Source organism: Rhineura floridana, chromosome 3 (genome assembly GCF_030035675.1).
Source record: "Rhineura floridana isolate rRhiFlo1 chromosome 3, rRhiFlo1.hap2, whole genome shotgun sequence".
In the NCBI taxonomy this organism is placed as follows: Eukaryota; Metazoa; Chordata; class Lepidosauria; order Squamata; family Rhineuridae; genus Rhineura; species Rhineura floridana.
In genome coordinates, this window is record NC_084482.1 from 203,440,893 (window position 1) to 203,453,676 (window position 12,784).

Consider the following 12,784-nt stretch of genomic DNA (forward strand, 5'->3'; position numbering starts at 1 on the left):
TGTTCCCCTCCCATTTCTCTGTGCATATCTATATTTTAGGTTTCATATAATGTTGCTAGCTGTATCACAAAAGAATGCCTATACTTTATTTATATGGCTGTAGGCCTTGACACGTATACTATTACAAATGTAGAAGATGTAACTTGAGTGTTATTCTTACTTTAATGATCTCTCTTGTGCTGAACCTCCCGTTACTATCTGTCTTTTGTTCTCCTGACTCTGAGTGCTTATCTCAAGGTCGTAGAAACTATGCAAGCCTATGTCTGAAAGAAAGCAAGATGTTTCTGGCTTTTGTTATCTTTAGCACCCCTCTTTTCATATCTAAGATGTTACTTTGTCTAGCAATGTTTTTCTATTACTTTATGACGTCTGTTCCCCATTTCTGTAACCACTGGGGAAACTATATAATCTACAGCATTTCAATAAACGGGGTTTCCACTTCTGAAAAGCATCTTGCTGGCAGGTTTTGGGACCCCTTTGCAAAGGTAATTTTGGCGACTTATTTCCTGATCTCTGGCAGTGGGTTATTGCTCTCAACTCCGCACCTTCCTGGGTGTATGTGAGCTGAGTAGACAGTGACAGCTTGCGTGTTGGGTTTGGACCCAACACTTTCAAGCTGTAGCGGTAGCAGCTTTGGCTGTTGAATTGTCTGATTCCGACCATTGCAGTTCCTCATGCTGTGGCTGCCCTCTTGCTTAAAACTAAAACTCATCACTTTCTACCTCTACCCTTATCAAATATGAATTACTTTTGTCATCTTCTTACATTACCCTAACTCATTGTCCCATCTTGAATCCAGCCTCTCTCATGCCTGGACCTCAAGACAGTGAGCCCCATGATTGTGTGTCCATAACTTCTGCCCTCACCCGTCTGCGAGACGACCGTCTTGATATGCCCTTGCAAAACCCCTGGGCTCATCTACTTTGTAGATGGCTCCTGCCTCTGAAATCCTAAAGGTCAATTGGTTGCTGGCTATGCTGTTTGCTCCCCATCTGACCCAAGTCGCTGGGCTTCTTGCCCTAACACAAGCCTGCAATTTGGCACAAGGCCAAGCTGTCACCATATACACTAGCTCCCATTATGCCTTCAGAGATATGCATGATTATGGCCAACTTTAGAAACAAAGAGGCTTCCTCACTTCTTCTGGTTCCCCTATCAAGAATGGTCCCTATGTGTGTGCTTTTCTAGATGACCTTCTGTTGCCTAAAGCTATTGTTGTTGTGAAATGCACAGCTTACCAAACCCTTCATGATGAAGTTACATATGGAAATGCCTTGGCTGATTCAGCAGCCAAGAACGCAGCCCTTTCTTCCCCTCAGGCTGCACATTCTCTTGTCTTCGATGGGCAACCTCTACTGGGCTCCCTTGAGGACCTTCCGAAGGTTCAAGAAGCCGCATCCGAGGCTGAAAAACATTCATGGAGTGTTGCTGGGTACATTTTTTATCTTGACCACCTCTGGCACTCCCCGGATGGCCGCCTAGTTGCACCTGAAGTGTTATTCCCGTATTTTGTTTGCGTGCACCACAGGGTGGCATATGTGAGCAAAGGGGGGATGATTGCTGCAGTTAAATGAGAATGGTACGCACCCACTTTTTCTGTTGTAGCCCAACAATACTGTCAACACTGTGTGATATATCTACAACATAACATGGGGAAAACAGTTTTTAAAAAAGAGCAGCACATCCTCCTCTTTGGGGACCTTTTGTAAATATTCAGATTGATTTTATACAAATGCCTTAATGTTGTAACCATGAATTTGTGTTGGTACTTGTTGATGTGTTCTCTGGATGGGTTGAGGTCCACCCTGCAGGACAGCAGATGTGAAATCTGTTGTGAAAATATTACTCAGAGACTTTGTACCCAGGTTCGGGATACCTGTTAGTATCAATAGTGATAGAGGCACACACTTTATTGGACAAATCATGAAAGAACTCTGTGCAGCCTCACAAATCACACAAAATCTCCATTGCCGCCCCCCTTGCAATCCACAGGAGCAGTGGAACACCAGAATGGAATTCTAAAAAACAAACTAGCAAAATCTGTGCGGAAATCAATCTGAAATGGCCGGATGCATTTCCATTGGTATTGATGAGTATTAGGGCCACTCTATAGAACAGCTACTATGTGTACTCAACAGGGCTGACGCCAAAGGGTGGCCAGATTGGGCCCTGGCTGAGGGCCCCATAAGTGGGGGAGTAGTGCTCCCACAATCTGTGGCAAGGACCCTGGCGCAGATGACAGGGAGAGACATTCCAGGCCATCCGCCCATTCACTTGCTCCACCTATCTCTCTCTCCTGTTTTCTGCTGTTGCACGCACTGTGTGCACAGGGCTGCCATCAACCAACATGGTAGTGGAGGCTTCTTTAAGGGGCTAATGCACCTACCACCATCTTAGTTGATGGCAGGCATGTGCATGTGCGTAGCATATAGCGCATGTGTGCCATCAACCAAAATGGTGGCGGGGTATCAGTCCCTTAGAGAAGCCTCCGCCATCAACATGGTTGATGGTAGTCCTGTGCGCACAGCGCGCACAGCAGCAGGACGCAGGAGAGAGATAGGTGGAACAGGCAGGAGCCGCGCACCTGGGGCAGGCTGGTGCCCAAGGGCCCAGTCATGCCTGGTTGCATGCGTGTGTACTCAGTATGATATACAGTAATACAGCGGGTTATGTTCCGGACCCCCGCTGTAAAGCGAAAACCGCTGTAAAGTAGAACCCATTGCATAGAGTGGCGCGCAATGCCCAAAACCGCTGTAAAAGCGGAACAAGCACCTTATGAGTGGGGCTTTAGTCTAATTACATCTAATTGAGACTGCTGTATTAGTGAATCGCTGTAAAGCGAAGCTCTGTAAAGCAGGGCCCTACTGTATTGTGCTGTGACCAAGGCTACTGACCTGCCACACCATGTGGTATATGGCCTGCTGTAATTTTAATTTTACTTGATATCAGTATTCTTTATTGTTGTTGTAAAAGTTGTAAAAGTTGCCTGCGAGGCGGCAACATTGTTTTGAGAAGATAACTACATTCTGTTCTACTCTCCTTGCCCTTTACACTCCTTTCACGCCCACATATCTTTTTCTAGCAAATTCAGCAAAACAATTCCATAGTTCTCATTAAAATTGTAGCAGTTAGAGTGACCCTTTGTATGTATGTGCTTCCATGTTTATGATCTCTAAGCGTCAATCCAAGCCCCTTCTCCATTGTCTTACTTTAGAATACTGTTCATAGTCCTGATTTTCAAAGAAACAACATCCTGACTTTGAAATATAACAAGTGATATGTAACTTCGGCTTGTTATTTTTCTTTTATGTTATGTTATATTCTGTCTGCTAATATTTTTGCTTGAGAAACCTATAAAATGGTGAAACAGATAATAAACAGGGCTCTCTTCCTCGCCAGACTGTCGTGTCTGTGTGAGCTTGAGACCCACTTTTTGATCAAGAAGTGTACGTGTGTCTTTACTTGGTATCTGGCTGAACATCCAAAGCAGGTAATTGGAATCCCCATTGCTCGCACTCCTTCCCGGGGTACTGAGGTGAGCAAGCCCACCTTAGGTGGGAACAAAACGTCACCCTAACAGTTGCAACCCAAAATAGAGAGTGAAGGCTTGTTTTCTTCCACAATTTAAGCAAACAAGCCAGCTTTTTTCTCTCCTCTTTCCCCTGCCCTAACCCCAGTTGAACACAGCCTGATGAAGAGTTCTGGAGAAAGCTTGGTCACAATCTTGTGAAATGTTGTTGGTCCTAATAAAAATATATTTATTGATGCAGATTTGGGATCCCCTACCCCCTCACCCCAGTTTCTTCTTCTTCTTCTTCTTCTTCTTCTTCGTAAATCCAGATGAAACTCTCAGAGGGATTGAGTCATCTGAGAGTGAAGGTGGGGCTGCAATTAACAAAGTTCCTTTCCCAGTGCCCTTGGGGAGGTGGGGGAGTTGACAGCAAAATTCTAGCATGACAATTTAAGGGGCCAAGGTCATGAAGGAGGGCAGACGTGCTGCTAAAATGGGACAAATGGAAAGTAAAGATATTAATTTTGCCCAAATATTTGGAATTCCTGAGCCCCTACGGACTGCTTGGATTTTTTAAATTCACTTATTACATTTATATCCCGCCTTTCCTTCAAGGTGGCATACCTGGTTCTCCCCCTCCTCATTTTACCCTCACAATAACCCTGTGAGGTGTGGCAGGGGCCAAGGAAAGGACTCATCCCTGCGAGTTCAATCCTGCGAGGTTCTAAAGAAATTCTCAGCAAACAGGATTGGCACTGTAATTAGAAGCTTTATTAAACAAGCAATTGCCTGGGGACAAGCACTCAAACAGAATCCTAGTGCAAGCCCCCGAACACACTCCACGCAGGGAGCTTTATACCCTTTCAATGATGTACGTACATTGCACAATTACACAAAGAAGCTGCACACACATTTCCATAAATGGCAATCGCAGGCCCTTATTTCCCAACATACTCATGTCCAAAATAACTTGTTTTTTCCCTTCTTGTAAGTCAGCTGTCATCTGCTTTTCCTATTTGGCAAGCCTTGCAATCTCCAGTTTCCTCTGCAAGCTATGCAACAGCTGCTCTCTATTGTTCTATTTAGCACACAAGGAAGCTGCCCTATTAATAGCTGTTCTATCTTAACACGCAATGAGGCCTAGCCAGTTTGGTGCTCACTATAAAGCCTAAACCAAAGATTTTCCTCCACAGGGGTATCTTATGCTTAGAGACTGTGACTGCTCAAGATCACCCATGAGTCTTTTGGCTGAGTGGGCATTTGAACCCTGCCCTCCTAGGTCCTAGTCCGACATCCTAACCACTACACCACACTGGTTCTTAAGTTAGTTGTCCATTGACTTAAATGGGCCTGTTCTGAGTGTGACTAATTTTATGAACCATAATAATTCAAAAGACTTGATCAGAAATAGCTGCTTAGGTTGTGAACAAAACATATAGAATAAAAAAGGGAAAGGGCCAGGATTCAGCAGTGAGCTTCTTTTTTGTGTGTATATATTTATACATATATTTGTATACTGCTATTTCACTTGAAAAAAAAAGAATCAAAGAGGTTTACCCCCCAAAATATAGTAATAACCATTAAAACTACAGTAAAAACAAACACCAACTATTGTAAAAGACATCTTCTTAATTGCCTGGCAGAACAGAAATGTTTTCAGCAGGTGTTTCAAGGATAAAACAGAAGGCGCCTGCTGAATCTCTGTTGGTAGAGCATTCCAAAGAAGTGGGCCAATGACACAATTTTGTGTCAGTGTTAAATGAGCCTTGCCAGTTCGGAGGATGATCAACGATGCTCCTGCAGATGATCTCAGTGACTGTGTTGGGTACTGAGCTAGATGGACCACCAGTCCAACTCGGTATAATACAGTTTCCTATGTTCTTTTTATTTTATATTTTATTGTTGTTGTTATGTGCCTTCAAGTCGACTACGACTTACGGCGAATCTGTGAATCAGCGACCTCCAATAGCATCTGTCGTGAACCACCCTGTTCAGATCTTGTAAGTTCAGGTCTGTGGCTTCCTTGATTTTCTGAGGGTGCGGAAACCTCTTGGGAAACAGATAGCACAGTTCCTGGAGTTAAGTCTGAGCTTTCCCTTTGCCCCTCCAAAACATAAGCCATGATGTGAGACATGCCTGGTGGAATTCACTGTCCCAAAAACCTTCCTTCCATGTTCAGCTGAAGCAGGCTCTGAATAAATAAGCCAAAGTAGCCTTGTTGTTGTTGTTATGTGCCTTCAAGTCAATTACGACTTATGGCGACCCTATGAATCGGCAACCTCCAATAGCATCTGTTACAAACCACCCTGTTCAGATCTTGTAAGTTCAGGTCTGTGGCTTCCTTCATGGAATCAATCCATCTCTTGTTTGACCTTCCTCTTTTTCTACTCCCTTCTGTTTTCCCCAGCATTATTGTCTTTTCTAGTGAGTCATGTCTTCTCATTGTGTGTCCAAAGTACGATAACCTCAGTTTCATCATTTTAGCTTCTAGTGACAGTTCTGGTTTAATTTGTTCTAACACCCAATTATTTGTCTTTTTCGTGGTCCATGTATCCGTAAACCTCTCCTCCAGCACCACATTTCAAATGAGTCAATTTTTCTCTTATCCACTTTTTTCACTGTCCAACTTTCACATCCATACATAGAGATTGGGAATACCATGGCCTGAATGATCCTGACTTTAATGTTCAGTGATACATCTTTGCATGTGAGGACCTTTTCTAGTTCTCTCATAGCTGCCCTCCCAGTCCTAGCCTTCTTCTGATTTCTTGACTATTGTCTCCATTTTGGTTAATGACTGTGCCAAGGTATTTATTTATTTATTATTTATTGCACTTGTATACCGCCCCATAGCCGAAGCTCTCTGGGCGGTTTACAGCAATCAAAAACATTAAAACAAATACACAATTTAAAAACATATTTTAAAAACAATTTAAAACACAATTTTAAAATTCAAAACAATAAAAACAACAACTTTAAAACACATGCTAAAATGCCCGGGAGAAGAGGAAAGTCTTGACCTGGCGCCGAAAAGATAACAGGGTTGGCGTCAGGAACATCATTCCATAATTTGGGGGCCACCACTGAGAAGGCCCTCTCCCTTGTTGCCATCCTCCCAGCTTCCCTTGGAGTAGGCACCTGGAGGAGGGCCTTTGATGTTGAGCGTAGCGTACGGGTGGGTTCGTATCGGGAGAGGCGTTCCATCAGGTATTGTGGTCCCAAGCCGTGTAAGGCTTTATAGGTCAAAACCAGCACCTTGAATCGAGCTCGGAAACATACAGGCAGCCAGTGCAAGTGGGCCAGAATCGGTTTTATATGTTCGGACCGTCTGGTCCCTGTTACCAATCTGGCTGCTGCATTTTGCACAAGCTGCAGTTTCTGAACTGTCTTCAAAGGCAGCCCCACGTAGAGTGCATTGCAGTAATCTAATTTGGAGGTTACCAGAGCATGGACAACTGAAGCCAGGTTATCCCTGTCCAGATAGGGACATAGTTGGGCCATCCACCGAAGTTGGTAGAAGGCACTCCGTGCCACCGAGGCTACCTGAGCCTCAAGTGACAGAGATGGTCCTAGGAGAACCCCCAAGCTTTGAACCTGTTCCTTCAGGGGGAGTGCAACCCCATCCAGAACAGGTTGGACATCCACCATCTGGTCAGAAGAACCACCCACTAACAGCATCTCAATCTTGTCTGGATTGAGCCTCAATTTATTAGCCCTCATCCTGTCCATTGTCTCAGCCAGGCACCGGTTCAGCACATTGACAACCTCACCTGAAGAAGATGAAAAGGAGAAATAGATCTGCGTGTCATCAGCATACTGATGGCAACACACTCCAAAGCTCCGGATGACTGCACCCAACGGTTTCATGCAGATGTTGAACAGCATGGGGGACAGAACTGACCCCTGCGGAACCCCATACTGGAGAGTCCAGGGTGCCGAGTAATGTTCCCCAAGCACCACCTTCTGGAGGCGACCTGCCAAGTAGGAGTGGAACCAGGTCCGGTTCCAAAGGGCGGCCAGGTTGGGCAGTGGCCCGAGGGCCCCGCAGCTCTAGGAGCCCCTGGGGGCCCCTGAGGGGTCCTCCGCTCCCCTTCTGCGATCCCATGGATCGCAAGACAAGCTTCCGAGACGCCCGCCATCCCCCGAGTTTCACCTACCTTTCTCTGCTGTTTGCGCAGGGTTGCCATCAATAAAGATGGCGGCTGAGGTTTCCATAAGGGACTGAAGCCTTTGCTGCCATCTTAGTTGATGGCAGCAATGCGCGCACTGCATGCCATCAACCAAGATGGCGGCAAAAGCTTCAGTCCCTTATGGAAACCTCAGCCGCCATCTTTATTGATGGCAACCCTGCGCAAACAGCAGAGAAAGGTAGGTGAAGCACTGGGGATGGAGGGGGATGGCGGGCGGTTCGGAAGGTCGTCTTGCGATCCGCAGGATCACGGAAGGGCAGAGGGGCCTGAGGCAGGCTAATGCCCAAGGGCCCCGCATTCCTGGAGCTGGCCCTGAGTGGAACCACCGCAATGCAGTCCCACTCCCAACTCAGCGAGTCTCCCCAGAAGGATACCATGGTCGATGGTATCGAAAGCCACTGAGAGGTCAAGGAGAATCAACAGAGTCACACTCCCCCTGTCTCTCTCCCGACAAAGGTCATCATACAGGGCAACCAAGGCTGTTTCCGTGCCAAAACCAGGCCTGAAACCCGACTGAAATGGATCCAGATAATTGGTCTCATCCAAGAGTGTCTGGAGCTGTCCTGCAACCACTCGTTCTAGGACCTTGATAATCCTTGACAAGTTCAATGTCCTCATTGTCAACTTTAAAGTTACATAAATCTTCTGTTGTCATTACTTTAGTCTTCTTGACGTTCAGATGTAATCCTGCTTTTGTGCTTTCCTCTTTAACTTTCATCAGCATTCATTTTAAATCGTTACTGGTTTCTGCTACTAGTATGGTATTGTCTGCATATCTTAAATTATTTATATTTCTCCCTCCAATTTTCACACCTCCTTCATCTTGGTCCAATCCCGCTTTCCGTATGATATGTTCTGCGTACAGATTAAATAAACAGGGTGATAAAATACACCCCTGTCTCACACCCTTTTCAACTGGGAACCAATCGGTTTCTCCATATTCTGTCCTTACAGTAGCCTCCTGTCCAGAGTATAGGTTGCATTACCTGTTTTCTGCAGAGTTGGTTCTTGCAGAGCCACTCTCCCAATGCCCTATTAGTATATGTATTTCTCAATAAACTCTGTCCTCTGGAGCACAATAAATTGACTGGAAAGTTTTTCCTTCCACAGTGCCCACGATGGTAGGCTGAAGAAGCTAGTGTGAATGTGTATGTTTCAGGGGGTCCTGGGATGCACAGCTGATTTTGCAAGACTCTTCCCCCTTGTCAGTCAATCTGAACAAGGCCGAGTGAATCAGTTGCTTAAACAGCTGGCATTCTGGTGTCTACCACCTTGAGTGATTGAAGGAGTTAGTAGAGACCAGGTTCACAAACTACCCTGCATGGAAGTTGGTGTCCTGTTTTCCTCCCCTTTCTCCTCTGTGTCCCTTGTCAAAAGGAAAATAGTGTCCTGAGTGGCGTACTGTTTGGGTCAGCTGCCATTTGGGAGACCTTTGGGCAACTGTCTACTTGGAGACCATACGGCATTTTGCTGACAGAGACCAGTGGACAGTGATTGGGGATCTTTATATGCAGAGCCCAGTAGGCCAACAGAGAACCAGGTGGCGGTACTGTGTTTGGTGGTGGGACTTGCATGTGGGGCAACTGTGGTCTAAGTCCATGCTACGAGTGTTCCTTGCCACTCAGTTGCCATTAAGAACACTGTTTAGGTTGTGTGAATGGCTACAAGGACAATAAAGCCTGACTATGAGAAGCAAGTGAATTGTTCTTCCTGCCTTAAGAACATAAGAACATAAGAAGAGCCTGCTGGATCAGGCCAGTGGCCCATCTAGTCCAGCATCCTGTTCTCACAGTGGCCAACCAGGTGCCTGGGGGAAGCCCGCAAGCAGGACCCGAGTGCAAGAACACTCTCCCCTCCTGAGGCTTCCGGCAACTGGTTTTCAGAAGCATGCTGCCTCTGACTAGGGTGGCACAGCACAGCCATCACGGCTAGTAGCCATTGATAGCCCTGTCCTCCATGAATTTGTCTAATCTTCTTTTAAAGCCATCCAAGCTGGTGGCCATTACTGCATCTTGTGGGAGCAAATTCCATAGTTTAACTATGCGCTGAGTAAAGAAGTACTTCCTTTTGTCTGTCCTGAATTTTCCAACATTCAGCTTCTTTGAATGTCCACGAGTTCTAGTATTATGAGAGAGGGAGAAGAACTTTTCTCTATCCACTTTCTCAATGCCATGCATAATTTTATACACTTCTATCATGTCTCCTCTGACCCGCCTTTTCTCTAAACTAAAAAGCCCCAAATGCTGCAACCTTTCCTCGTAAGGGAGTCGCTCCATCCCCTTGATCATTCTGGTTGCCCTCTTCTGAACCTTTTCCAACTCTATAATATCCTTTTTGAGATGAGGCGACCAGAACTGTACACAGTATTCCAAATGCGGCCGCAACATAGATTTATACAACGGCATTATGATATCGGCTGTTTTATTTCAATACCTTTCCTAATTATCGCTAGCATGGAATTTGCCTTTTTCACAGCTGCCGCACACTGGGTCGACATTTTCATCGTGCTGTCCACTACAACCCTGAGGTCTCTCTCCTGGTCGGTCACCGCCAGTTCAGACCCCATGAGCGTATATGTGAAATTCAGATTTTTTGCTCCAATATGCATAATTTTACACTTGTTTATATTGAATTGCATTTGCCATTTTTCCGCCCATTCACTCAGTTTGGAGAGGTCTTTTTGGAGCTCTTCGCAATCCCTTTTTGTTTTAACAACCCTGAACAATTTAGTGTCGTCAGCAAACTTGGCCACTTCACTGCTCACTCCTAATTCTAGGTCATTAATGAACAAGTTGAAAAGTACAGGTCCCAATACCGATCCTTGAGGGACTCCACTTTCTACAGCCCTCCATTGGGAGAACTGTCTGTTTATTCCTACTCTCTGCTTTCTGCTTCTTAACCAATTCCTTATCCACAAGAGGACCTCTCCTCTTATTCCATGACTGCTAAGCTTCCTCAGAAGCCTTTGGTGAGGTACCTTGTCAAACGCTTTTTGAAAGTCTAAGTACACTATGTCCACTGGATCACCTCTATCTATATGCTTGTTGACACTCTCAAAGAATTCTAATAGGTTACTGAGACAGGACTTTCCCTTGCAGAAGCCATGCTGGCTCTGCTTCAGCAAGGCTTGTTCTTCTATGTGCTTAGTTAATCTAGCTTTAATAATACTTTCTACCAGTTTTCCAGGGACAGAAGTTAAGCTAACTGGCCTGTAATTTCGGGGATCCCCTCTGGATCCCTTTTTGAAGATTGGCGTTACATTTGCCACTTTCCAGTCCTCAGGCACGGAGGAGGACCCAAGGGACAAGTTACATATTTTAGTTAGCAGATCAGCAATTTCACCTTTGAGTTCTTTGAGAACTCTCGGGTGGATGCCATCCGGGCCCGGTGATTTGTCAGTTTTTATATTGTCCATTAAGCTTAGAACTTCCTCTCTCGTTACCACTATTTGTCTCAGTTCCTCAGAATCCCTTCCTGCAAATGTTAGTTCAGGTTCAGGGATCTGCCCTATATCTTCCACTGTGAAGACAGATGCAAAGAATTCATTTAGCTTCTCTGCAATCTCCTTATCGTTCTTTAGTACACCTTTGACTCCCTTCTCATCCAAGGGTCCAATTGTCTCCCTAGATGGTCTCCTGCTTTGAATGTATTTATAGAATTTTTTGTTGTTGGTTTTTATGTTCTTAGCAATGTGCTCCTCAAATACTTTTTTAGCATCCCTTATTGTCTTCTTGCATTTCTTTTGCCAAAGTTTGTGTTCTTTTTTCTTCATTCGGACAAGACTTCCATTTCCTGAAGGAAGACTTTTTGCCTCTAAGAGCTTCCTTGACTTTGCTCGTTAACCATGCTGGCATCTTCTTGGCCCTGGCGGTACCTTTTCTGATCTGCGGTATGCACTCCAGTTGAGCTTCTAATATAGTGTTTTTAAACAACTTCCAAGCATTTTCGAGTGATGTGACCCTCTGGACTTTGTTTTTCAGCTTTCTTTTTACCAATCCCCTCATTTTTGTGAAGTTTCCTCTTTTGAAGTCAAATGTGACCGTGTTGGATTTTCTTGGCAATTGGCCAGTTACATGTATGTTTAATTTAATAGCACTGTGGTTACTGCTCCCAATCGGTTCAACAACACTTACATCTCACACCAGGTCCCGGTCCCCACTGAGGATTAAGTCCAGGGTTGCCGTCCCTCTGGTCGGTTCCATGACCAACTGATCTAGGGAATAGTCATTTAGAATATCTAGAAACTTTGCTTCTTTGTCATGACTGGAACACATATGCGGCCAGTCTATGTCTGGGTAGTTGAAGTCACCCATTACTACCACCTTTCCTAGTTTGGATGCTTCCTCAATTTCATATCTCATCTCAAGGTCTCCCTGAGCATTTTGATCAGGGGGACGATAGATCGTTCCCAGTATTAAGTCCCTCCTGGGGCACGGTATCACCACCCACAACGATTCTGTGGAGGAGTCTGCCTCTTTTGGGGTTTCGAGCTTGCTGGATTCAATGCCTTCTTTCACGTATAGAGCGACTCCGCCACCAATACGTCCTTCCCTGTCCTTGTGAAGTCCGATGTTATTGGCACAGTACAAGTTGATCGTAAGGTCTGGTGACTTAGGGCAAGGTAAATCTGCGGGGCAGAGGAATCCTTGCTTGTGGGGGGGATGTTAAAGGACTATTCAGGAGAGAAGTGTATCAGTGGAAAAGGAGGGGAAAGAAGCCCATGATGTAACTGGGGAAGATTTGAATTGGGATGTGGGGGAATGGCTTGGTAGTATGTTTTCATCCCTTGGAGCTAGTCTGATACATGGTGCATTGCTGTTTCTGTTCCTTTGCTTTTTGATATATTCCTTTTGCAGAGATTGGAAAAGTTACTTTTTTGAACTACAACTCCCATCAGCCCAATCCAGTAGCCATGCTGGCTGGGGCTGATGGGAGTTGTAGTTCAGAAAAGTAACTTTTCCAAGCTCTGTCCTTTTGGTTGTGTCTCAAGAGCTGTGTAAAGGAAACAGGAAAAGTAGCAGAGGCAGCAAATGAAACTGAGCTGCAAATGATTGTTGATGGATGTTTGAATCTTTCTGAGAAT